The 27710-nt window shown below is 37.8% G+C and overlaps 2 pseudogenes; both read left to right on the top strand.

The window, feature by feature from the left end:
- The first annotated feature begins 8159 nt into the window (after positions 1-8159).
- Positions 8160-27710, top strand: part of LOC125137383 (HAUS augmin-like complex subunit 3) — a 69371-nt pseudogene continuing 49820 nt past the window's right edge.
- Positions 22911-23077, top strand: LOC125110441 (uncharacterized; annotated as a pseudogene).

Genomic DNA, 27710 nt, shown 5'->3' with positions numbered 1-27710 from the left:
GAAACAGAACACTGTTGAGCATTTTGCTGTGGCTGGGATATAGGACATGATGCTGAAAGATATATTAGTGCTACATGGTAGAACCTATGCCAGGGATTTGGACTGGGTCCCAGGGGTAAGAGAGAGCCATCCAAAAAGTTTAAGTCCAGTAGTGATCTAATCAAATGTGTATGATGTTGGAGAAATACAATTAAACCAAAATCCCCTACCAATCCAAAACCTCTCCAAAAAAGAAAGAGAATGTTTTGACTATTGAATAGGCATTAAGCCAAAATGTGATGGGTTCCACAGGCAGTCTTCTAAAGGGATTGTCAAGACAGAAAAAACAAACACCGTTTATATAACCAAGCAGATACAACTCACTAGAATCATGTTCTCAAGATAAACAACAACTAGTCCTCAATAAGAGGACTTGATGACATCATTTGTCACAATAGTTCATCCTAACACCTGGTAGCTGGGGTGGCTGTCTATGTTAACTGTTTGACTATCCAGAGGAAAAAACAGATCTCTCTATTTTTGACAAGGGGGTTGTGTCTTAAAGCTAAGCACCAGCTAAATTTAGGCTCCAACCTCCTCACAGAACCTGGGAAACAGGGGCTAGTTTTCTTGATGATTATATTCAAGAGCTAGCTCCCAGGTCTTTGAGAAGGGCATTTTGGGTTTTAAAACCAGCAAAAAGGCTATTTAGCTTCTAAACAGACTTACATACATCTCAAAGAGTCAGAGAAATAAATGACACGTTTTCTAATAAAAAATGCTCTAGGAGTTCCCATTGTGGCTCAGCAATAATGAACCCAACATGTATCTATGAGGATGCTGGTTTGATCCCTGGCCTTCCTCAGTGGGTTGGGGATCCAGTGTTGCCGTGAGCTATGGTGTAGGTTGTAGACATGGCTCAGGTAAAGCTCTAAGGCAAGGGAGGGAAAAGACAATCTCCCTCACTATTTACACCAGGGAAAATTCTCTTTAAAATTTTTTTCCATGTGTATTTACCTTTACACTTACAACAACAGCTGGTTTAAGATGTGAAAGTTTTTAACATTTGCTTAGGATTCATTGATCTTGGGGAAATCAGTTATACAAATCTTCCTGCATAAAGAACAACTGAAGCAAAATGATGCTGCACTTGTATAACAGCTTGTTTTATTTTCACTTTTGCTGACCTCATCTTACCAAAGACCTAGCAGGACATATGGGAGAAGTGAATATGTGAAGCAAATATATTTTCTTACACATTTTATGGAAACAACATTCACTATCTCCCACAAAACTATGTCCTTTGTTTACATTCAAGAGGAACAGATTTTGCCATCCCCAAATGTGTCCCTTTGGCATAAGGATTATTTGAAGCTTGTTATTTTTAAGAAATTGCAGACTCAGGAGAAGCTCTGAAAACCTAGTAAGGATAACCCTTCTGTAAGACACATTCACATTTATTAAGAGCAATCTTCCTTTGTAATGGTGTCTCCCTCTCTATACCTGGAAGTGGAGGATGAAAGAAAAAGCTCTAGAAACTCTCATCAATTGTGAAGGCAGCAACTTAATATGCATAATAACCATATTTTTTACTGTGCTTTCCCTGGTAACCTCTGATAACTGGCCTTTCCTACCCAATTTTTTTTCTTTAGATACAGATGGTATTTAAGATGGTGTCTTGGGCCATTTGGGGGAGTTATCCACTTTTTCTAGGTCTTTCTCATGTATACAGGAAGTATGTATGTTATTAAATTCCTGTCTGCTTTTCTCCTGATTAATCTGTCCTTTATTATGGGGGTGGTGTCTCAGCCAAAAACACAGAAGAGTAGAGGAAATATTATTTTTCTTCTCCCATATTATATTTGGGGATTTTTCTTCACCAAAAGTACAATATATGAAATAAAATGGCTAGATACAGAAACAACTATATTGAACAAAACTAGATGATTTAAGAATTCTTATTTACTTTTTTTTCATGAACCAAGATTTACATCTTGTTTTCTGTCTTTTCTTTAGAGAGGGCATGCTGCCTCATTACATCATGGTGGGTATCATTAGGCAAGGATGAAGAGACCTCCCAGCCTAAAGCCATAAAACTAAGCAATGAGTCTGGACTTAAAGGTATTTAGAAAACCTATAAAGTGCCACTTGCCCCCCAAAATTCACTCACAGATGGGTCACACTTCCCTCATCCCCACTTCTATGTGAATGGAACCCAGATACATACCACCCATCCAACCCAGATACATACCACCACTTCCCCAAGAGAATGGCTACTCAATTCAGTTAACAGCAGATTTCCTCCTTTCTTTCTTCCTTCCCTCCTTCCTTTCTCCTTCCTTCCTTCCTTCCTTCCTTCCTTCCTTCCTTCCTTCCTTTCTCTCTCTCTCTCTCTCTCTCTCATCTCTCTCTCTCTCTCTCTCTCTCTCTCTCTCTCTCTCTTTCCCACACCTGCAGAATATGGAATTTCCCAGGCTAGGGGTCAAATCAAGCTGCAGCTGCTGGCCTATACCACAGCCACAGCAACCACAGCCCAAGCCGAATCTGCAAACTGCACTGCAGCTCATGGCAGCACTGACTACTTTACCCACTGAGTAAGGCCAGGGATGGAATCTGCATCCTCATGGATACCAGTCAGATTTGTTTCCACTGAGCCACAATGGGAACTCCCAGATATTTTTTAAATGTCCATGTTCCCCTGTGATTTTCGAACCAATGGTCATTTTGACATTATCATGTTAACCCCACTTTTGGTCTTTGCTCCATCAAATTGGCTAGATTAAAGAAATTGTATTAAGAGTCTAAATAACTAATCACAGAAAAGGTCATTCTTACCTGAGAAAAACTGCTAACAGATTAGACAACAGAAGAAATCAAAGTCTTTTTCCAGTTACTAATGAATTAATAAATATAAATTTGATAGATCCGGCTTCACATATAGTGGATATTCAGTAAATGTTGGTTACTTTTCTCCTTAATGAAGGTCCTGCTTAAATTGCTAACGTCAGCATTATATAATTAGGACTTTACTGAAAGAAATAAGCATTCCTGTCAAGAGTATCAGACACACAGCAGAGAAAAACAAAAATTCTCTGCAAAGAGGCAATGGATGATTGAGTAATTACCTGATGGGATGAGTAAAGAAAAATTAAATCCCATAGTAAGTTAATTGCTGACCAGAGGCTACACGTGAAAAAACACTCGGATTTTAGTAAAATATTTTCTCCTATTTATCACAAAGGTTTTCTTCAATTCTTACATTACAATTTGTGTAGAACTTAAGAAGATAGTAGAGTCCGATTTATTTAACAAAGAAAGAAACTCCACTAGAAAAACTATCATGGGGGAAAGAGTCCATTAGGAGCTAATTCATTTCAATGAGTGTTTTATCCTTATCCAAATAAGATTCATTTGAAAGTTAAGAAATCAAGAATGCTGATGAGTTGATGATGAATATATGATATAGAATACCAATAAGATGATAATATGATAGAGTCTACCTGATTGGCACGCCCTGGTGGAAACAAAAATATGCTAACAAGCTTTCCTATTTTCAGAGGCTCTTGGGGATACTTTGTGCTGCAAAATATGGCCTTTTAATTAAGGCATTGTATGCAAAAGTATGGAGATAGAATTTTTTAAATGGAAAAGTTGAGATTTTCTAAGCACACATAGCACATATTAAAAAGAAATTGGCTAGTGAGTAACTGGTATAAATTATTTCTGGGAGTATGTCAATAAATATATTGCAAAGAACATATTTATAAACATGCATCCTGCAATTTAATATTGACTGGTGTGTGCCCCTAATACAAGCAAAATTATTCAAAAACCAAAGTGAGTACATATCTATATAAAAACACATTTAGACACAGACAACCTTAAACATGAGTTAGACTTTATATCACCACCCTACTAAGAAGAGATTACCTGCTAGAGAACATGTGACATGGATTTTTATTCCTTTACCTATCTCATTTCTGTGCCATTTTCCTGCCAAAGTAATTCGATTCAGTGTCCATCTCTCTACCCACTCTGCAGTTAGGATTTCTCAGAGGCTGATTAAAATATGATCGAAGACACCTCAAGTAGACAACTCTTACAGCAATTGATTGATTTCTACAGTGTAATTTTCATTCTTTTGCACGTATATTCTAAAGGATACAGATAGGACAATGAAGAATAGATATAAACTAATTTCAGGACTTAAATAATGACTGCTTGGGGGAGGAAAATATTTAGTGAATATAGTAAATTCACTAAAATAGAAAATTTTGTGAATAACAATGACTGGATTTAGAAACCAATGGATGGTTTTCTTTTTCTTTTTTCTTTTTTTCTTTTTTGCCATGCTTGTGGCATGAAGATGTTCCAGGGCCAGGGATTGAACACATACCACAACGGCGACCTGACCCACAGCAGTGACCACATCAGATCACTAAGCCACTGAGCCACAAGGGATCTCCACTATTGGATGGTTTTTTAAATGGATGAGTTATATTAGTATACTGTAGAATCTGACTACACTCAGCCACGTGGCTGTGGCTTTGTATAAAGCTATTAACCTCTCTAAGTTTGAATTGTCTTATCCACAAAAGTAGTGCTAGTAATATAATCAGAACCCATTTATTTTTTCAAAAATCTTAGAAAACTTGGGAGTTCCCATCATGGCGCAGTGGAAATGAATCCCACTAGGAACCATGAGGTTGAGGGTTCAATCCCTGGCCTCGCTCAGTGGGTTGGGGATCCGACATTGCCGTGAGCTGTGGTGTAGGTCACAGATGTGACTTTGATCCCACATTGCTGTGACTGTGATGTAGGCCAGCAGCTACAGCTCCAATTCAACCCCTAGGCTGGGAACTTCCATGTGCCGCAGATGTGGCCCTAAAAACCAAAATAATGAACAAATAAAAACAAGCAAAAAAAAGAAAGTAAATACACACTTTCAATGATTTTTCAGTGGCATTGTTAATTTTCATCCCATTCTTTCAAAATATCAAAAAAAATCTTTTTAAAAGATTTTTATTTTCTCCGTTATAGTTGATATATGTCCTGTCAATTTCTGCTGTACAGCAAAGTGACCCAACATACATACATATATGTATATTCTTTTTATACATATATATATATTCTTTTAATCTCATTATCCTCCATCATGTTCCAGAGATAGCAGGGGCCACCACCCAGAAGAAGAGGGCAAGGGAACTCCTAGGGGCTACCTGTCTGGGTCAATAAGCTCCAAATGTAGCAGCAGTTTGAGGTCTCTTATAGTTACTGTGTTTGCTTTACCTATATTCAGTTGAATGCATTTTCATGGGCTTTGCAAGGCAAGCAGTCTCAAAACAGCAGAAAATACACTTTCTTAGGCTATATTTAAAGCAACTGGATACGTAAGAATTTGAGTTTGGCACCCGTGGGATTTAAGCTAATGATCCTATCCAGCTGTGAAGAAAATAATAATAATAATAATAACATAGAAGCCAATATGTAGGGACTCTCTGGCCCATTTATATAACAGCACCCAGGATGGAAGCTACAATCATCTATAACCTAATCTCTCAACTGATATATCATAGTTTCTGCAATATGAAAATAGTTACAGAAAATCTCTGGTACAAAGCAATAAGAAACGTCACAAAAATGAAAAATCCAGGAGGTAGAGATCATTGAAACCCATCTTGGAGGCTGGCTACTACCTATAGTGCCTATGAGGAAACCAGATTCTTGAGGGTAGACAAAACGTATCTGTTACCTCTTCACTAGTGTACCTGCTGCGCTTGACTTTATTCATAATAGAAACATATATAGATGTTTCTCTGGTGAGAAAGGAATGCATGTGACATGCAACTCTCAGAATCCACATTGTTTTAGGAATGTTATGATTTAGTTAGCCTTCAGCAATGAAGGATCTAAAGTAAGAATTCTATTTGAAAATGAGTGTAAAAAGTAAATTTTGATATTTATAGCCCACTATGTTATACTTTTCTCCTTTTTCTGTGACCTCTCAACTTTTTTTAATGGCGAATTACTTTTTTATGCCTGTCAAATGAATCTGTTAATTATGAAAGTAAATTTATTTGAGGAGATGTGTCATGACACTAATACTATACAAAAAAGTAAAAATTGGGAAATAAGAATTAGCATTTCAAATAAAAAGAAAACACCCGAATCCAGATTTCCCAAAAGGATTTGCTTATGTCACAAATACACTGACTATATTGTGTCCCTGCTTTACATGGATACAGAAAAATTATTTGTTATGTTAAATAAATAGATGCAGATATATTTTAATTTTTAATATTACTAAACCTATAATGAATGAATTGTACGAGTATGTAAACGAGAAATATGTTCTTGTGCCTGGGAATATTTGGAACAATGAGAATCAGACAAATTCTTCCAGTGGTGAAAGGTGTGTGTGTGTGTGTGTGTGTGTGTGTGTGTGTCTATGTCTGTGTCTCTGTGTCTTTATATCTGTGATGAAGTTGGAGAACTGAGGGGATGTTCCTGTCAATTGGCATATCATGAATTTTCCTTATTTACTAATACCACGACCTTAAGCAAATGAGTGTCCTGAGATAATAGCATTGCTGGAAACTAGACATTCAAGTGCCTGTTCCCCAGGAGGATCACCTGCAGTGGATGTGCCAGTAGCTGTATCTGTCCTTAACGAGATCTCTGGAACTGGGAAACTATACCTCCTTAGGACTGTGGAGGGCAAATTGGTGATTGGGTCATTCTAACTCCTTCTTAATTTATTGATAATATGTATTTTTAAGCACCTGATATTAAAAAAAAAAAACCTCAATTTTATCAGTCTACATAGTTAAGTTAGGGAAGATTGGAGTAAATCATTTCAACTCATCCTTAATTCCTCTTCTTCTGTGAGCAGACATGTAGAACAATCCCTGTCTAGACAGAGCTGATTCTTCTTACTATCATTCAAGGGTGATCTTTGAGTCATAGCTTCCTGGAGGTGAAAGCAATAAATGTTTTGATTAAGATAACAGATGCCTCTTTATTGGCTGCCTCAGTGTCACACTTAATAGGGTTATTTATGGTTCAGATCTGTTTTCTGCATAAGGAAAATACATTTAAAATTATTCAATGCTTATTATTAGTTATCAAGTCCTATGATAAAATGGAGAGTATACAAACAAACAGAAGATATGGCCTATCCGCTTAAATTCCAACTAAAGAAAAAGGCATCAACAAAATAAACATGCAAGAGTAAAACTGTAACAAACATGAGCACTGTGGAAACATGTAGCAGATTCTGACCTTGTCCGGAGGGTCAGGAACAGTTTGTTTTTGCTGTTTTTTTGTTTTGTTTTGTTTTGTTTTGCTTGTTAGAAACTGAATTTTGAGCTAAGATTTGAAGATACAAAGTGCTTAAGTGGCTGTGGTGTAGGTCAGCAGCTGCAAGCATCCAAAGTGCTTAACTTTTTAGTTAAGAGGAAAGATGATAAGGAAGGGATGTGGAGAAAGAGAGCTAGTAATAGAGAGATGGTGTCATAATCATCAAATGAAAGGGAAATAAAAAGTAAGTGTAGATGAAGCACAGAGAGAGGAGAGGGTAGTATAAGATGAGAATGGAGTTGAGGATATAGACCAGATAATTCAGGTCCCTATGAACATGGGGACTATAAAATTATTATACTCCTGAGGGTAAGCAGTGGGGCTATTAATTTTTCCAGGATACCAGGCATAGATCAGGACTTTCCAAGGCAAAGAATAATTTGTAATATTTTTGCATATAGGCCAAGCTAAGGATTTTTGTCTTAATCATAAGACCAGTAAGAACTAATTGGAAAGTATTAAGCAGAGACATGATTATTTTGGTTCTTTAGAAAAATCTCTCCAAACTAACATAAAAATGGAGGATGAGAGGCAGGTTGAAGGGCTATAAAATTTAAGTAAGAGATGCTACGTAGCTTGAACAAAGATTGTTCCATGAAAGTAAAATGACTTGATCATAGATAAGAAATGAATTAGGTTGAAGGTAAATCATATAAGCTTCTAATCTGCTCAAATTAAATAAAAGACAGTGGGTCTGGTCTGGGGTTGATCATGCTGAGGGCATTCTTTGTTCACCTCTACACATTGCAGCTATAAACTACCAGAAATATGCCTGTAGTTGAATCAAGTTGGGTTTTTGACCTATTGCAATGAAGGGGAACATGAACATGGAGCACTGGACTCCAGTGAGAGAAGGTGAGAAAGGACCTACTCAAAAATCTGGGCATGTGTTAAGTGATTTGGGGAAGATCAAAGGAAGCAGAGATTGGCTCTGAATTGGATGCTGTTTGTCAGAAGGAGCAATTCTATGAAGAAAACCTAGAGATTTGGAGCCCAAGAAATGTTCCTAAGTGACAAAGCTGATATTTTCACAAAGGCAGCTTGACTCTGGATTTACTATTAACTGCAACTCCATGGTATGATTTTCATGTATGATATCAATTATCTATTTATGATATTTATGGCACAGTCTTTTAAAAAAGAACTTCAAGATAAACTCTTTCTCTTACTGACTACATAAACCTAAAGACATCACTTAACTTAATATAAATTTAATTTATTTCCAATACAACATAGGACTTAAAAGATAGTGGATATTAAAATTCCAATTCTATATAAAAGTTCCTATGGAGTTCCCTTGTGGCGCAGCAGGTTAAGGGTCCCACATTGTCACAGTAGCAGCTCTAGTGGCTGTTGTGGTGCAGGTTCAATCCTTGGCCTAGGATTGAACCTGCCACTAGTGCAGCCAAAAAAAAAAAAAAAAGATCCTAGGATTGCCAAAGATCTAATAAGCACACTGTATATGGTAATTAAATTTAGATTAAAAGTTTTGGCATGGTTTGATTTGTCCTAAAATCAAATTATAAATAAATAAAAATGGAATAACTATGGCTTCTTTAGTTTCATTTTCAATGTCTTATAAAGGTTGCATAACCCGTTTGAGACAAAAATATCAAGGTCTTGAGAAAAATAAAGGTAAAGAAATATTGGATCATTATAAAAGAATAATCGTAGCTACGAAAAGTTAGTAGACCTAGGAGTTCCTGTTGTGGCTCAGCTGTTTAAGAACCCGATGTAGTCTCCATGAGGACGCAGATTCAATCACCAGCCTTTGTCAGTGGGTTGAGGATCTAGCATTGCTGTAGCTATGGTGTAGCCCAGCAGCTGCAGCTCCAGTTTGATCCCTAGGCCTGGGAACTTACATATGCCGCAGGTGCAGCCCTAAAAAGAAAAAGAAAGTTAGTAGAACTAACAATTAATCCATCTTCTATAATGTCTCCAAAAAAAGGAAAGACTAATGGGATTACTCTGTGTTTTATGACAACAAATTCTACAAGTCTTCTGAGTTTCTTAGATAAAGTTATCTTTCCCAAATATTATGAACTATCAAAACATAAAATTTATGTGGTTGTTACCACACTATTTCTTTTGCCTTTCATGGTAAGTACACCTTAAGAAGTTATTAAGTTTCCATGTTTCAGGAAATTTATGGCGGCTGGTGATTTGGCATTTATAAAGTAAATATCTACCTGGGCACTTAATAAAATAACATGTTGGAGGAGGAAGTCCGTGGGTAGAATAAGGTGTTTGTTGGATCTGAGTTTCTCTTTGGAGTCTGCTATCAGTTAGGGTAGGGACCTTCTGTGACATCGTCAGCTCACTGACAGAAAAATAGGCATCTTTCAAGAACTGAGAAATGCGTCTTTCACTGGCTGTCTGGACCACACTTACAAGTAGCACCAGCTAATTTGCTAGAAGGAATTGTCCAGAACCTATCATTCTAAAGTTTCGTCAAACCTACTCAGCACTCAGAAAATATTATACCTTGAAGCTATTAAAACATTTAAATCATTGAACCTTCAAGATGAAATTGAAGAAGGTAAGGCTGTTTTGTAAAAGACCATGTCCTTAATTTAAACTCGACCTGTTTGAAAAACTCAAGGCAATGCCCTATAAACCCTACTTGATGTGTGATGGAGTGGGTATCAATTCTTTGCATTCAAGTCATTTTTTATGTCAGTTTTTCATTTATATCGAGAAAGCCAAGCACATCTCTGCTCATCACCAGGAACCATAATGTTGTCAGCCATTTTTCTGAGGTTCATCTTCCTTGTGAAAAAAATAAAGAAGCTGGAGAATATATATAAAATTTGGATAGAAAGATACCAAGCTGACATAGCTGTTTATATATAAACCACTCCTTTTTTAAGACTCTAGTAATTATATTTAAATGCAAAATGACCATGGAACAGAGCTGTTAGGAATTTCCTGCGGGATCTGAGGTAAATTCTGACTGTTTAGACAAATTAGTATGTCATTTGTGTGTAGCATTTATAACATGATTTATAACATCTTCTGTAAGTTTATGTATTTTTCAACTTATCTGCTATGTATACTGTAAGTTTTTTGAGCACAAAAAAACTTCTTATAGGAGATCTTTTGTGGTGCAGCAAGTTAAGGATCCAGTGTTGTCACTGTGGTGGCTTGGGTCCCTGCTGGGTGGAGGTTTGATCCCTGGTCTGGGAACTTCCACATGTGGTGGGGGTGGCAAAAAAAAATTATACTTGAAAAATTTCCATGACAGGTGCAACATAGTTTTTCTTGCAATATAGGAAAGAGTAGAAACATAATGATAAAAACAGTTCTAGTTTGGAAGACCAATTATGGTCCTGGGTAAGTTGGGTTGGGTATATAGTTCTTCTAAACTAACAGAAATTAGAGTTTTCTTACATGCAAAATGGGCTGCTGTGAGAACCACAGCAGGTACTCAAAAAAGTGTATCCACTTTCACAACTTGCTTCATAAATATCAGTTGCTGTTTATTGGCCACTGGCTTAGAATATAATAACTCTCAAAAGCATCCAGATTTTTAAAAAAGATTTCTCAGACATAAAAAGGCTCTAACTTCTTTTTTTTTCTTTTTTTTTTTGTTCTTTTTTTGATGATTGCTTTGATCATCTGCTTGAATTCCAGGGCTCAGAATATATATCCTTCCAATGTAGCATTTTTAAAGAACACTCCACGATTCTAATTTGTTCATAGTGATTTTTTTCTTTTGCTTTATTTTGGGGTAAACAAAAATCCAATACCAAAGTTCAGGAACTGAGTCCTCACTGCCCTTAGGGGATAAAAATCCTTCCAAAATACAGGAAAAACTCCCTCTTGCTCCCCAAGGATCTGATGGCTCACTTGTGTTTTGTAAAAGGAGAGAGTCTAACATGTTTTTACCCATGTTGGTGAAACAAGTACCATAATGGATGGTTCCCTGACATCTGAATAAGAGCAATACTTCCCAAAGCACAAAGCTGAGGAAAGCCTTTATTCAGTGGAAGGTAGCATTGCAGGTACCAAGGCTGTATCTTTTCCCGATGTAGAGAAACTTTAAAGATGAGCAAATCCACTCTCCAGTGTCACCTTCAGTGAAGAGGCCTTTTCAAATTGACAGAGGTGGAGATGTCTTGAAGCTATTGAAGCTGATGGTTTTGTTCATGGCTTGGAACACAGCTATTTCAAGACCATAGGGGAGCTCGCAGACATGTGTTCACAGGGGCAGGTGCTTTATTAATATGCAAAGTAAGACATTTTAACCACAAGCAGTTTAGACAGCTGTCTCTTTCCTCTGCTGTCCCTTGAGCTGCATTTCCCCTCATGTCCTGTGCCATTGGATTGAATGTCATTTAAGCTGGGAATTCTGGTGAAGAGACGTTGAACTGGAAATATAACAGGTTGGATTATATTTACTTGGTTTGCTGTTAGTTTTATGTATAGTTAAGTTGGTGCTAGCTTCCAAGAGTATCCCTTCTAACCAGCCACATGTTACTGTGAAATGAAGGTGCAGGGCCAGAGGTTCTTTAACATAAAAATATGCCTAGGGATTTCCTGTCGTGGTGCAGTGGAAACAAATCCAACTGGGGACTGTAAGGTTGCAGGTTTGATCCCTGACCTTGCTCAGTGGGTTAAAGATCCAGTGTTGCCCTGAGCTGTGGTGTAGATCACAGATGCAACTCGGATCTGGCATAGCTGTGGCTGTCACGTAAGCCAGCAGCTGTAGCTCTGATTTGACTCTTACCCTGGAAACCATATGCCATGGGTGCATGCCTTAAAAAAAAAAAAAAAAAAAGTGCCTAATAGGGAGTCCCCTGGTGGTCTAGTAATTAGGATTTGGTGTTTGCCACTATAGCCTGGGTTCAGTCCCTGCTTTGGAATTTGAGATCCCACATCAAGCTTTTGCATACAGTGGCAAATATATATAAATATATATTTACCCTATGCGATCTAGAACAGAAAAAAAAAAATAAGTTCTGGAGACCAAAGTTGGTCTGCAGAAAATTTGTCCAATCATCATGTATAAAATTTTAAGCAGATGATTTGGTTCTTATCTATGCCTAGTCAAAATGGAAATTTTTTCCAATCATAAATATACCTGATAACACAGCACATATAAATATGCCATAATGTGTTTTCCTTTTTTGATGGAATCACACTAGATTGAATAAGTACAGGGAGCAAATTTGGAGCCAGGTTTACACATACTAATCACTTCTAAGTCACACATTTTGTTCATTCTAGCATACAGGGTCATTTTAGCACATCTAATGCATCTGGTCCTAATAAAGTAGGGCAGATGCAGAGGAAATGACATGCAGTTCATAATAAAAGCAATAAGGAGATGAGAGAACTTTTAAGGAAGTAATAAATCACCTCCTAGATTCTTTAATTGTCCAGTTAATGAAGATGACTATGCCATATGAACACTTGCAGAAAATATCAAATTGGTTGCTGACTTGACAAAAAACAATGAAATCAATTTTTAAATGTGTTCCTGAGGCAGGCATAATAACAACCACCCCTGAAGATGTCTCTATTCAAATTTCCAGAACTGTGACGGTGTTCTTACATGACAAAAAGAACTTGGCAGAGTGTATTAAGTTAAAGACCTTGACATAGTGAGGCAATTCTAGATTATCCCATATTTTCCCTCTGGGCCCAATATAATCCCATGTTCCCATAAAATGAGATAATTTTTCCCAGTCTTGGTCAGAGGGAGATGTGACTTGGGAAGGAAGGTCACAGAGACGCAGCATCTTTGGCTTTCAAGATGGAAGACGAGAGTCAGGAGCCAAGTTGTGTGGGCAGCTTCTAGAAGCTCATGCAGGCAAAGAATTAGATTCTTCTCTTCAGCCTCCAAAAAGGAATGCAGCCTTGCTGATATTCCTTATTTTAGCCCAGTGAGACCTGTGTCAAATTTGGACATACAGAACAGCCAGATTATAAATAAATTTGTGGTATTGCCAAGGTCGTGGTAATTTGTTACAGCAGCAACAGAAAACTAATGCAGTGCCACTACAATCGTATTAGTGGATATGGTGAATTAGAAAACAAATATTTGATTAGCTAGAATATTTTAACTGTTTTCATAAATGCTAAATGTTGGATTATCAAAGTAATTTAGTGTGGTCGTTAAGTCAAAGATATTCCTATCTATACCTGTAGTGTCAATGTAATTAGCAAAAAGCACTTTTTTTCTCAAAGGTTTGGTTAATAAATTATATTGCCAGGTTTTCCAAATTTAACAGCATGTTCCAAATTTACGTGAATGTTACAAATATGGAGTTCTGAAGATCAAAGAAAATTTTCTAAACCAGGAGTCAGCCAACTATATCTATGGATCAAATCTGGCCCACAGTCCCCACTAGTGTTATTGCCTATGAGCTAAGAATGATTTTTACATTTTACACAGGTACGTTCTAAATGATTATATAAGCACCTACATGATATTGTCGAAGAGTATGCAAACACTCCCATGTTCCTAAAAGCATTATTTATAATAGCCAAGACCTGGACACAACCTACATGTTCATTGATGGATGAATGGATAAAGTATATATATATATATATATATATATATATATATATATATATACACACAATAGAATAGTATTCAGCCATTAAAGAAAAAGCAAAGAAATCCTACCACTGTGACAACATGCATGAACCATAAATGCATTATGCCAAGTGAAAAAAGACAGAGAAAGATTAAACACCATGATCTCATTTATAGTGGAATCTAAAATTTAAAAAAACCCACCAGATTCACAGAAAAAGAGGTCATATTTGTGGTTTTCAGAAAAGAGGGTTGGGGAGGGAGGATAAAGGGAAAACAAAAGAAAAGATTATACAAGCAGAAAATATAGAGGGAAAAATATTACACATATGTGTAAAGAAACCACTTCATTTAAAAAATGCTATTTGTTTCAAATGTCATAATGGTTGTGTATCTGTCAGCATTCAAAATTCATATTTCATTGTGTTTTATTTTCTCACTTAAACTAAACACTCAAACTTGACTTTGTTTTTATAATTGTGTATTCCTATTCTCACAGAGGACCCTCAGAACCTGGATATGCCTCTCTGCAAATTCAGCGACATGCTCACAGCCAGTGCCTCTTCCCAGGTAGTCAGGTCAATGCAGGATCTTCTGTGCTCCAACTTCATAGGCAGGAGGAGGTTCTGGCCACAGGGAAGAGGTCCCTCTGGGACTGAACCAGTGCGTGTTCAGCACAGCTCAGGCATCCGGGTACTGCTGAGCCTAGCCTACAAGGAGGAGTCGACAGCCTGTGGGGCCAAGCCACTCAAAAGATGATGTCAGGGAAACCAAACTGTCTCTGAAGGCAAAACTGCCTTTTTCTTCAGTTCCCCAGTTGGCCGCAAGGAACCTCTTCCAGCTGCATTTATATGAAAGAACGGGTAACACTGCCTTCTGCTGAGCTGAAGGTGTCCTTGGAGATCACAGCCCACCATCTGCAGCTCTTCATTCACAGGCGCGCCTCAGGGCTGCGTCCTTACAGAAGACCCAGGTCTGACCCAGAAGTTTCTGTGCTCTGAAAGAGGCCCCACACTCACCCCCTTCCGAGCCCAGTGCCCCAGCAAGACCAGTGCCCTGATTCATTCTACCCCCATGGAAAATTACTTCAGGAACCCCATCACAACAGAATGTGCTGCTGTTCTCCCGGCGTGCCATGCGCTCCCCATTCCATATGATACTTGTTGCTCTCAGGCAAGACTCCCTTGGCCCTGCTCAAGTGCCAACGCCTCAGAGAGGCTTCTCCTGACAGTTTCACCTGAAAGAATAGCCACCATCACTCTTTCCCTTAATCCTGTTCATTTTCCTTATGGCACTTGGCTCAGCTTGGTATTTTCATCCCATATCTGGGTGGATTTTTCCTTCTCACCCATAAAAAATAGCATTGTAAGGACTTTATTGTAGCCCCTGTTATATCCCCAGTGGCTAAAATAGCATCTGCTGCATGGAAGGACTCAAAAATTATTTACCAAATGAATGAGTGGATGACTTAGGCTTTTTCCACTGGTTAGGGAGCTAGCCTCTAACACACTTATATAATTTGAAAAGCCCTCCTAAAAATTGCTTCAAGGTGATCTGTACAAGAGAGCATTTGACGGCTTCTTTCACTGGAGAGGAAAATAATCACAACTAACTTTGACAGGCTTCTCAACCAAATTTTATTTTGGATGGAATTGTTCACTTTATGTGTTTTCCTAAAGAAAGGAGAATATTAGACAATGTGTGTTTCTCAATAATATCTCAGTTTCATGGAATCATGGATTTTATGTGTGTATGACAACCTTAATGATGCTTATTAAAACAAAGAGATAGATTACTATGTCTTTTGCCTAAAGTTGGAATAAAACATAAAGGAAAATACAGGTGATTTTTGCTTTATTTTCTTGCTTGCTTCTTTTGTATTTTATTGTGTAGTCCAATGATTAAATTCTCAACTTATTATGTATTTATGGCAATAAACAAGGAAAGTAAAAAGGTTTGACGGATATGGAAATTTTATGTATACTACGAAAGAAATGTAACCCACAATTTATTTTTCCCTTGATTTATCAAGAATCTCCAATCTTTTGGCAACTAAAATTGGAGAGTGGAATAGAGGTGATCATAGGAAATAGAATTATTTGTCATTCTGACTGCTTCTATGCAGGTACAAAAAGCCACTACTTTACAGGGACTCAGCTGAGCAACACCTACAGCAGAGGCCAGTGAGTCAATATGGTGCTTGATAGCACCAGCATTCTCTGATAAATTGTAGTAACACTGAACTAGCCCTCATCACAAATGCTGTGTGACATCAGAAAAAGGGCAGCTAGATTCGCATTCCAGGAAGACATAGAAGTTACCAGTCAAATACAACAGAAGCTCTCTATAGACTCTGAGTTTATAGATCAATGAACTAGACCTAAGAGGTCTGGGCTACAGCCTCACTATTTTCACTGCTAATAACCTCCCATATGATCCTCATATATCCGTTTTGAGAAGCACTGAAATAAATGTACATTAACCAGAAAACTAATCAATCAACAAATTCTCTTCTGTACTTCTTATATAGAGAGTATACAGGACACCATGGTGAAGATGAAGGAATCTGAGAGAGAGTTCCTACATCTTAATCCTTAAGAAGCTGTAAATTGATTTAGAAGACACAGACAAAAAAAAAAAAAAAAACAGATACACAGCATGATTTAAGTGACTAATGCATGGTACTGAAGATTACAGATATAGATTCCCCACTGAAAGTCTGGGCGATCAGGAGAGATTGGCTTTGAAGAATGGAGAGCCTTTTGATAAAGAGGAAGAAGGAAGAGAAGGCATTGCTGGCTGGGCTAAAGATCACTCAGGGAAGAGGAACTCCCCAATTTGGCAGAAACAGAGGGTGCACGTTGAAGAGTGGTGGAAGATAGGATACGAGAGGAGATTTTGGAGGGCCTGAAGAGGCAATAAAATAATTTTTCTGCCATTTATTTCAGTGGATTCTCACCAATATTAGATACAGAACTCTATTTTTATTTTTATTTTAGTGGCCGCACCCATGGCACATGGAAGTTCCTGGGGTCAGGTGTTGAATCTGAGCTGCTGCTGCAACCTATGACACAGCTGCAGCAATGCGAGATCCTTAACCCACTGCACCAGGCCAAGGGTTGAATCCCCACTTCCACAGTGACCAGAGACATGCAGTCATGTATTTAACCCACTGTGCCACAGCGCGAACACCTCAGAACTCTACTATATTTTATTTTATTTTATTTTATTTTATTTTATTTTATTTTATTTTATTTTATTTTATTTTATTTTGTTTTGTTTTTTAATTGTAATCAATTGTTATTTCCCCAATACATTTTTTCTGCTGTACAGCATAGAACTCTATTTTTATAGTAAATATTCTGTGATAACAAATTTAGTAATATCCTGAAGTAAATGAGAAACATTTCAAAAATATAATGTCTTAACTGTTATATTACTTTGTATAAAGGAAAATGTATATATAAAGTAGTTTATAAAGAAATAACATGTATTATGATCTGCAGATGCTTAGACATGACTACTGAGGAATACATGAAAAGGTTCAATTGCATCTCTATTCAGAATCACCATGAATGGACTTTTAAAGAGTAATCAAGTTAGTGCTGATTATTTGTGTTTGACAAAAACCCAAAGATAATGGGTGTTAGTGATGTCATTTTCAGAAATATTAAGTAACTTTTCATCAAGTTATAAAAAGGTTTTCTTTCAATATCAATATTAGTGGCACCTTGAAAAATTCATTCTACATTAAAATGTATAAAATACTTTATGCTCTTATAAAAACAGGGTTTGTTTCTAGATGCATTTAATTTTAAGTAGGTTTTTGAGCACAAGATGGAAATTACGCAAGATGCAAGGAAACCCTTTTGGTGTGAATTTGCCCCACATTTACTGTCTAACAAGCCTGTGTCCAGCACCCTTGGTTATGCCCGCAGGATCCCCTCAATTATGGTGAAAAAACAGTCCTTCCCCATGAAATTCCAAAACTGTCTCTAGGGTTCAGTATCACTCTCACTGAGAAACACTGACATAGAAAATAGGAATCATGAAAATTTTTAGAAAAGGAAAGAGACACTAAACCTGGTGAAGCTGAATTAACGGCACACATAATAATAGCATCAGTCCTGTTGAAGTGGAGCTTAGACTTGAAATATGCAAATGACAGTAGGAATATGAAAGAGAAGACAAAAGTACAAAAAAAAGACATAAAGGGAGAATCAGCAGAAGTTGATGATTGATTGGATGTGAAGAATGAAGAGAGGGAGTAGAGAAGTTTTGTATATTTTTGGTCTTGTTTCATTTTGTTTTTCTCTTTTATTTTTTGAAGTAGCAAATCACCAAGCCTTTCTTTCTTTTCTTTTTTTTCTTTGACTGCTGCCAATTTTAGAGTAACAACTACACTTTTAGATTCTTAAAAAATTTATTATTGGGTTTCTCACCTTTAAATGTTGTGGCTTTAATTAAAATAATGGAGTGACCATAGGTGATGAAGGGGGATTAGCTAGTGTCATGTCAGGTGATAATTAATAAAAGCTAATGGATACTGACCCCCCACACTTCTGCAACACTAACTGTCAAACCATCCCATTTGAGTGATGGACAGCCACTGCACACCATCTGTTACACCTGAGATACCACAGCATGGTGTGTGAATAAATGTGTCCTAAAGGCATCCCACAGACCAGTGCAATTTTCTGCTTAAACCACGACCAACCATTTTCCATTTTGATTAGCATTCAGCATTTGCAGTGGGGATCATGCTGAAGAATAAGTAATCAAAACACATCAAAAATGTCACGGAAGTTTGAGAAAATAATAGAATTATTGATTGACATGGAAATGTTATAGAGGGATGGATAACTGATATTGGGAGTTAGAGGGAGAGATTGATACTGAAGAGGTTGGTTTTAAGGTGATGATTTATTTTCAAATCACTTTTAAATGAAAGCATAAAATCTCCTTTCAAAATGTGTGTCTCAGAAAACTGATGAAACCCTAGGTACACAGAAGGAATGTTTTATTGTAGTAACAAACTTTTTTTTCTAGATTTAGTAAATATATTAGTTTGTGGTATTTCTATAGAAATGTGTCCTACCCATGGGGGGCCACATGATATGATACTTTTGTAATTCAATGTAATGTACATCATTGGTAACTTGGAAAGGGGTCTGTGGTTACCATGAATACAATTTATCCATTATTTTTGGTTCCTCAGAAAATAGAATTCCATTAAGTTGTCATCTAATTGAGTCAGGACATGTAACCTGGTTCTAGCCACTATTGGAAATTAAAGTGGCAGATATATCTTCTAGACTGAACCTAAATTGGCCATGTGAAATCTCTCAGAGTCATATTTCCTTCCCACATATCAATCCAGAAATATTCGATATCAAAACTGTTCCTTCTGCTTGAAGTCCTAAACAAAAATAATAAACAGAACTTCTTTCCTCTGCACTGTAGACAAATTCAGTATATAGAAATAAGAGTTTGTTGTTTAAGGCCAATGCAACCAGGTGGTGGTTTATTACTACAGTATAATCTGGCCTCTCTTACGTCATATAGAGGTGATGGGTAGATGTCCAGGCATCTTCTAAAATTATACATAAAAATTGTAAATGAAATCATATACCCATCAATTTCAAAGGCTTTGGACATAGGCTATTTTTATTTATATATCCTAACTTCAACACGTAATGGTGGCATCGCCCCAGACAATTTACACAGGACCTCTGTAACTCTAATACATTATATCAATGGGAATTAAAACACAGCAAATACCTTATATTCGCAATCTAAAAAAGATTTTATTATATCTATTTTTCTCCATTTAAAAATTAGAGAAAAGCAGCTTATTACATTTAGCACTGCATATCAAAACAAATAGCTTCTCCTTCCAATATGGACTTATCAGTTGCGTTTTAACCAGTCATACGGATACTGCAGAAGTAGGAATTATAAACAGTATATATCTCGGGCAATATGCTACAATGTATATAAACTGGAAGTACTTTTTAAATGAGTTTGTGATGAAGCTTAACTGCAGAGGAAAGTAGTCTGGGTGCTGGAAATGGAAAATGCAGAACCTCAGTCTCCACCGCAGAGCTGCATTGTACTAAGATCTCCAGGTGATGAACATGCCCTATACTCCTCGAAGATGAAAAGCACTGATCCAAAATAAAGCACTCAGTATTATAGTATTGGCTGTGGTGTAAAAGTAGAAGGAAGCCAACCGAGCTTTCTCCAGTCCTCTTCACATTGACTTGGTAAGATTTATGCCATCTGAAGTTGTAATGTTAATGGCAGACTATTTGATTATAATGTAATAGTTCAGCTGTTATTTTTTAAGCTTTAATATAGGAAATCGCCTTACTCCATTTTAACACTATATTGAGTACACCTTCTTTAAAAAAAATCACTTTGTAGGCGTTTTACTTTGAAATAAAATTTGAACATGATAGCACTGGATAAGTTCAACTCTCCTTTTAGAAATTTCATATACCTGTAATTAAATAGTGGAAAATACCGGAAAATAAATTCTTTTAAAAAAATTTAATTTTTTATTTTTTTACTATCTTTTCATTTTTGGCCACCCTGCAGCATATGGAGTTCTCAACTGTGGCCATGCTGGATCCCCCAACCCACTGTTTGGAGAGCTAGGGATCAAAGCTGCATCCTAGGGCTCCAGAGATGCTACAGATCCACTTGGGCCACAGCGGGAACTCTGAAAAGAAATTCTTTGAAGCTGAGAGATAGAGTTACCAAGTTAACCTGTGAAACATTTGGTGAATGAGGATCTAGTCTAGGATATTACACACTATTTAATTTGTACTAGCATAGTCAAAGAAGTTTGTTGGAGAAATGCATTAATTCCCTCGACTCAGCTCAATATTCTACAATTAAAAAAAAAAAGAAAAGTGACTCCTGCTAAAAATAGTTTGAGAACTGTATCAGTCATGTTCTGCCAGATAACAAACAGTATCAAAATTTCAGGGGTTTACAACAAACATAATCTCATCCTCCCAGGGTGCATTGTGGCTATAGGGCCATGGATCTAGGCTGGGCATGGCTGGGTCAGGCTAAACCCCAACCTTCCTCTGAAGGTCTCCTCCATCTAACTTCATTCTAGGATCCAGGCTGAAGTAGGTATTGCTGAATGCGCCTATTCTATTTGTAGACAGCAGGAGCACAGGAGTTGATATGGAAGCTCACGATGTTTTTTTTTTTCTTTTCTTTTTTATTACTCAAATAAATTTATCACATCTGTAGTTCTATAATGATTATAACAATCTAATTTCACAGGATTTCCATCCCATAGTCCAGGCACATCCCCCCACCCCCCAAACTGTCTCCTCGGAGACCGTAAGTTTTTCAGTGTCTATGAGTCAGCATCTGTTCTACAAAGAAGTTCGGTCTCTCCTTTTTTCAGATTCCACATCAGTGAAAGCATTTGATGTTGGTGTCTCATTGTCTGACTGACTTCACTTAGCATGATAATTTATAAGTCCATCTGTGTTGCTAAAAATGCCGTTATTGTGTTCCTTTTAACGGTTTAGTAATATTCCATTGTGTATATGTACCACCTCTTCTTGATCCACTCCTCTGTCGATGGACATTTAGGTTGTTTCCATGTCTTCGCTATTGTAAATAGTGCTGCAATGAAAATCAGAGTACATGTGTCTTTTCGAGTCGTGGTTTGGTTTCTGCTGGCAACTTCCGCATTCCATTGACCAAAGCCAGTCATTTCACCCATCCCCAAATCAATGGAGCAGGAATGTATGTCCCACCCACAGTAAAACCCACTGTGAAGTTACACAGCTAAGAGAGTGGATGTCTAATTCCAACACACAGAGGAAGCGTATTATCTGATCAATACTAGAATAATTACCTTCAAAGTTCTATTATTTTTAAAATGGCTTATGTGCCCTGCACTACTCTAAGCATTTTGAAAACAAGGTTATTGTAAGCATTCAGTTCCAACCTTCCCTAACCCCCTCAAAAAGGAGGGATTAAATCTGTTTTGTTGAATGCATTTGAGAAACAAATTTAAAAGAAAAATAAATGGATTGGTGAATTCTTAAAATAACCAAGAATGAAGGCTTTAGGTTTAAAGCTTCCAAGTTTAATCTTCAGGCTAAGTAAACATCTGCAGAGCAAAGTCCCAGTTTTGTTTTTTTCTCATTTCAGTTTTCTCCGTAATGATTTCTGTGCCTGCAGAGTTACTTCATTAATTACATTTGTTACTATTTTGAGAAATTTTATCATTTTACCCATTCATATAAAAAGGACAAGTTACAACTACAATATTTTACATTCCACATAGACATTGGTAGAATTTAAAAAGATTACATAAGTAAAGCACTTAGTAGAGTGCCATGTCCATAATGAATACTCAAAAAACTGACAATCTCCCTCATTTTCCAAAGTTCACCTTTTATTTGTATTTAATAATATTTTCCATTTGAGCATAAGAATCTTTTCCAATTGAATCTAACACTGTTTTTTCCAATATTGGAAAGAATATTTCCAGTATTTGTTCTCTAGAGTTCTGGCACTATTTCTGCCTACCTTGTAATTTACCTTTATATTCTCAAATTGGAAAAGATCTACCTAATTTAAATATATCATTTTACATATGAAGAAATTTATACCAGAAAATGGAAGGATATTGTTAAAATCATGGTAAGCAGTGGGATTTGAACCAGACCTTCAGCTCTAACTGCGAGATTGGTGTTTGTTTGTTTGTTTGTTTTACTACTCTATATAGGCAGTAAATGTATATTGCCAGCCCGTCTCCCCAAGCTCACCCCCAAAGTGCCAAAGGAATGCACCTAATTATCTAATGTTTTCATTTCTTATCATCCAAATGTGTACCCAATAAAAAGTTACCCAATTAAGATCCTATGGTTTGGACAGTCCACTCTTGATAGGCTCTACTCTAGCTTTCTTAAAAGGAAGTGAGTCAATCTAAGTTTTTTGTTTTGTTTTGTTTAGATATCTTGTATCTTTTTTATTATAGTTGATTTGCATCGCTTCTTGGCCTTTTGGCTAAGATCAAGTGTATTATAGTTGATTTGCATCATTGTGTCAATTTATACTGTACAGCTAGTGAGTGAGCCACACATACACGTATGCATTCCTTTTCTCATACCATCTTCCATCATGCTCTGTCCCAAGAGACTGGGTATAGTTCCCTGTGCTATATAGTACGACCCCATTCCTTACCCATTCCAAATGTAATTGTTTGAATCTAAATTTTTCACTAGGGTCTGGATGTGTGCTAATGGCCATTTCTTATCGAGCCACAGGTATAGGCTAATGAAAGGAGCTGTTGAATGAGGCTGGTGCCTCCCTGAATGTGAGCATGCCAACCAAGGCATAAGCATGGAAGCATTGGACCAAGCAGTGCCTAGCTTCTCCTGTTTTGTTTAATCATGGGGACAGACTGTGGCAAATTTTGCTTGTTGGCAGCAATGCAAGGAATTGGAATTTTCTTGGTAAATTCTCCTTTATCTTTGTTTAAATAAATGGAAATAAATAGACTTTAGTACTATCTAGTACATCTGTTTGGCATATATTCTTGAAGTCATTTCTCTTAAATATTAATTCAACTTAAGCATTAATTTGCCCCAAGGGAGTTATAATTACAGAGTGTCCATCTATAACCTAATATTCGAAAATTACAGGCACTACCTAATTCTCCTGATGTTCATTTAATTTTTTCTTTTAGATCATTTATACCACTGAACACTTGTTCACATCCTAAGAACGACTATTTAGAGATGGAATACAGCATACATGGCAGTGATTTAACTCACAGAAATTTCAGGGTAAAATCTATTTAAATTTATATTAGTGTTGGTTAATGAAAATAGATTTTGAAATGCTTCAAATTTAAAATCCTTAGGAGATGGCCTGCAGTTATTTATAGGAATCATTGCATTGAGGCAAATTCAATAATAGAATATTGATTTATATAGAATTTACAGAATCACAAGCTTTTCTACAGCATCAGTTACAACAATATTTTTCACATGACAGAGACATGCAAAGAGCTCCCCTAACAGATAGTCAAAATTGAAGATACACTATGCTTTATTGTCTCCCTGCTTTGGCAGTGGTTCTAACAAAGCAGTGGTGCAAAAAAGTTAGGAAGTCTGAATTTTGCAGTACATATTTTTACCTAATTTTATCCATTATAGAGTTTAGGAAAGCTGCACTGCTTTCACCTTTTCTCTGCAATTTCTCATGCTTAATAAAATTGGTAATAAAAGTGGCCCATTGTTTTCTTGCAGAGATTTTTATGGGATGAAATGGGTCATTGATTGCCTCTTTTTTTTTTTTTTTTTGTCTTCTTGCCTTTTCTAGGGTCACTCCTGTGGCATATGGAGGTTTCCAGGCTAGGGGTCTAATTGGAGCTATAGCCGATGGCCTATGCCAGAGTCACAGCAATGCCAGATCTGAGCCACATCTACTACCTACACCACAGCTAATGGTAACGCTGGATCCTTAACCCACTGAGAAAGGCCAGGGATTGAACCCGCAACCTCATGCTTCCTAGTGGGATTCATTAACCGCTGAGCCAAGACGGGAACTCCGCCTCTATCTTGATTTTAATTTCCACTTCCTACCTAAGATGGCATGTGACATTCACCCCTACTTTGGACTTGCCACCTACAAAAAGAGATCACTATTGTGTCACCAAGGGCCATGACCTACACTGTTGATGGGACTCGAAGCTCTGCGTGCATGTATCACGTATCACTTTGTCATCAAAGGGCAAAGAAGGAAGCGGATTAACTAAAGCAGAGCACAAGTATGTGAGCTGTGTGTTTGTAAACGTGCGTGCATGGGTGCACGAGGTTGTATGTGGTATGGTGGACTAGAAAACATTTTTAACTATCCACAGAGAAAAGGGCCAAAAGAAACAGCATTACAAGGGATGTTGCTGGCTAAATGCCTTCCTGTGTGAGGGGGAAGAAATCAAGAATGAAGACAATTGGCTTGCTTGGCTGCTCTGACTTGGGCCTTAAGACTAAAGCTAAGCATCCTCAGGAAGACTCAAAACACACTCGACTCTCTGGGCCTCACCTGCTCTAATCTCTGTGAACCATGGCGCCTCCAGCTTCCGTTTTCAGATGTTAGCACATTTTAATCTCTGCAGGAAGACTGAATGTTGGGTCTGATAACCTCTTACATCGGTGTTTGTGAGATTAATCTTTTAATGCCATGCAGGCTGACTGGCTCATGCCCCAGACAAGCCCCAGACTTCAATATACCACCCGTTTTCCTTTTCCCGCAAGAGACCAAATCATACTCAGAAGTTTGCCAAGTTTAGTTACAGTGTACACACACACACACACACACACACACACAGCCTTCCACCATTTTTCCTGGGCTCCATCTCCCATGACCTCTAGTTTTTTTCTGACTTTGTACTATAGGCTCTGCTTTGTCCAAAGCCATGTTCCAGTCACACCAAAACCTCCATATTCACCCGGGAAGTCAACCAGCCTCTCCAGGTTGCCTTCCCCAGCTCGCCTAGAATTTTATGCCTTATGGCCTTTTCCATCATATGACACCTTCTTCCAGTCTAATCTCTTGCCCTTCTTTACCCACGAACCCCACCGGACACAATTGTGTCTTATGAGCCCTAAGCAAGTTGTGTTCTCTTGCTTTCTTTCAAGCAAGCTATTTCTTCTGAAGAAGAAAAAGAAGACTTCTCTGGCCTCTCACCTCTAGACACAGACATAGACAGAAATACGCATACACACAGACACCTACAGCTTTTATCCTCCGTTGGGCAAAACCCTACTGAAACTACAAAACGTGGTATAAATTTTGCCTCCTGATGGGATCACCCAACCTATGCTACCCCTGAACATCCCAAGACAATTATGTTCTCTTTTTGTTATGTTCTTCTAGAGTTTTGTTCCTACTGTTAATATATTTATTAAATACTTACTTTGTTATAAGTAAGGAATTTGAGGAGTTCCTGTTGTGGCTCAGCACTAACCAACCTGACTCATATCTATGAGGATGCAGGTGTGATCCCTGGCCTTGCTCAGTGGGTTAAAGATCCAGCGGTTCTTCGAGCTGTAGTGTAGGTCACAGAGACAGCTCAGATTCCCCGTGGCGGCGGCTGTGATGTAGGCCAGCAGCTGTAGCTCTGATTTGACCCCTAGCCTGGAAACTTCTATATGCTGAGGGTGCGGCCCTAAAAAGACAAAATAAATGAATAAACAAATAAACAAACAAATAAATAAAGGAATTTGATTCTATTAAAATCATTGATTTGCTTCTTACATAGCTCTGTACTTCAGAAATGTTGAACTTCAACCCCACGTTTAAACGTGTGAATAGTTTCTACATTTTTTTCTGGCCACACCCGTGACATGAAAAAATTCCTGGGCCAGGGGTTGAAACCGCACCACAGCAGTGCCAATTCCGATTCCCTAATCTCCTGCCCCACAGGGGAACTCCGGTTGCTACATCTTTAAAGTGTTGCTATAGACCAAACCTTAAGGTTAAGAAAGACCGAATTGGAGTTCCCGTCGTGGCGCAGTGGTTAACGAATCCGACTAGGAACCATGAGTTTGCGGGTTCGGTCCCTGCCCTTGCTCAGTGGGTTAACGATCCGGCGTTGCCGTGAGCTGTGGCGTAGGTTGCAGACGCGGCTCGGATCCCGCGTTGCTGTGGCTCTGGCGTAGGCTGGTGGCTACAGCTCCGATTCAACCCCTAGCCTGGGAACCTCCATATGCCGCGGGAGCGGCCCAAGAAATAGCAACAACAACAACAACAAAAAGACAAAAAAAAAAAAAGACTGAATTGTGATTTTATAATCAATATTAACTCCTATTCTTCAGAGTCTTTTTCTTCTTTAGAACTGCAAAGAGATAAATGCTTGGATTCTTCTTTTATCTACTTGTTTTCTAACTGTTTTGAAATCCTAGCATCTGTCTATATCTCTCCAAAGCTCTCAGTAAAGTCCTAATGGTAATGGCATCTTCCCTTACCTGTGTCATCATGACTCCTTTGCTCCTTTTCTTTCTTAGCTATCAGCAAAAATACAGAGGTACTTGAAGAGTTCCCACCATGGCACAGTGGGTTAAGAATCTGACTGCTGCAGAGGGGCAGGTTCTTTAGCCTAGCACAGTGGGTAAAGGATCCGTCATTGGCATTGCCACAGCTGTGGCTTAGATTCAATCCCTGGCACAAGAATTTCCACATGCCATGTATGCAGCCATAAAACAAAACAAAACAAAACAAAAAAACAGGTAATTGAGAGAAGAGAAAGATAAATATTTTTCTTTTCCTTTCTTTTTTTTTTTGTCTTTTTGTCTTTGTTGTTGTTGTTGTTGTTGCTATTTCTTGGGCCGCTCCCGCGTCACATGGAGGTTCCCAGGCTAGGGGCCGAATCGGAGCTGTAGCCACCGGCCTACCCAGAGCCACAGCAACGCAGGATCCGAGCCGCGTCTGCAACCTACACCACAGCTCACGGCAACGCCGGATCCTTAACCCACTGAGCAAGGGCAGGGACCGAACCCGCAAACTCATGGTTCCTAGTCGGATTCGTTAACCACTGCGCCACCACGGGAACTCCTCTTTCCCTTTCTTAAATATCAAGTGCCTATTTAATCCTGAATTTTTCCATCGTGTGTTTTTATGTTTTCGTTTGCTTGCCTTATTCTGAATTTATCCAGTATGAGGCATCACTTTTCTACAGGAATTTTGGCTTAATTTTTACCACCTTCAACCTAAAACCTTACACTTCATTTATTCTATTTTATTCTATTCATTGCTCATCTTCCAATATTGGGATTCATTA

This window comes from Phacochoerus africanus, chromosome 10 (genome assembly GCF_016906955.1).
Source record: "Phacochoerus africanus isolate WHEZ1 chromosome 10, ROS_Pafr_v1, whole genome shotgun sequence".
In the NCBI taxonomy this organism is placed as follows: Eukaryota; Metazoa; Chordata; class Mammalia; order Artiodactyla; family Suidae; genus Phacochoerus; species Phacochoerus africanus.
Note: the sequence above shows the minus strand (reverse complement) of the source record. Positions and strands in the feature narration are given on the sequence as shown.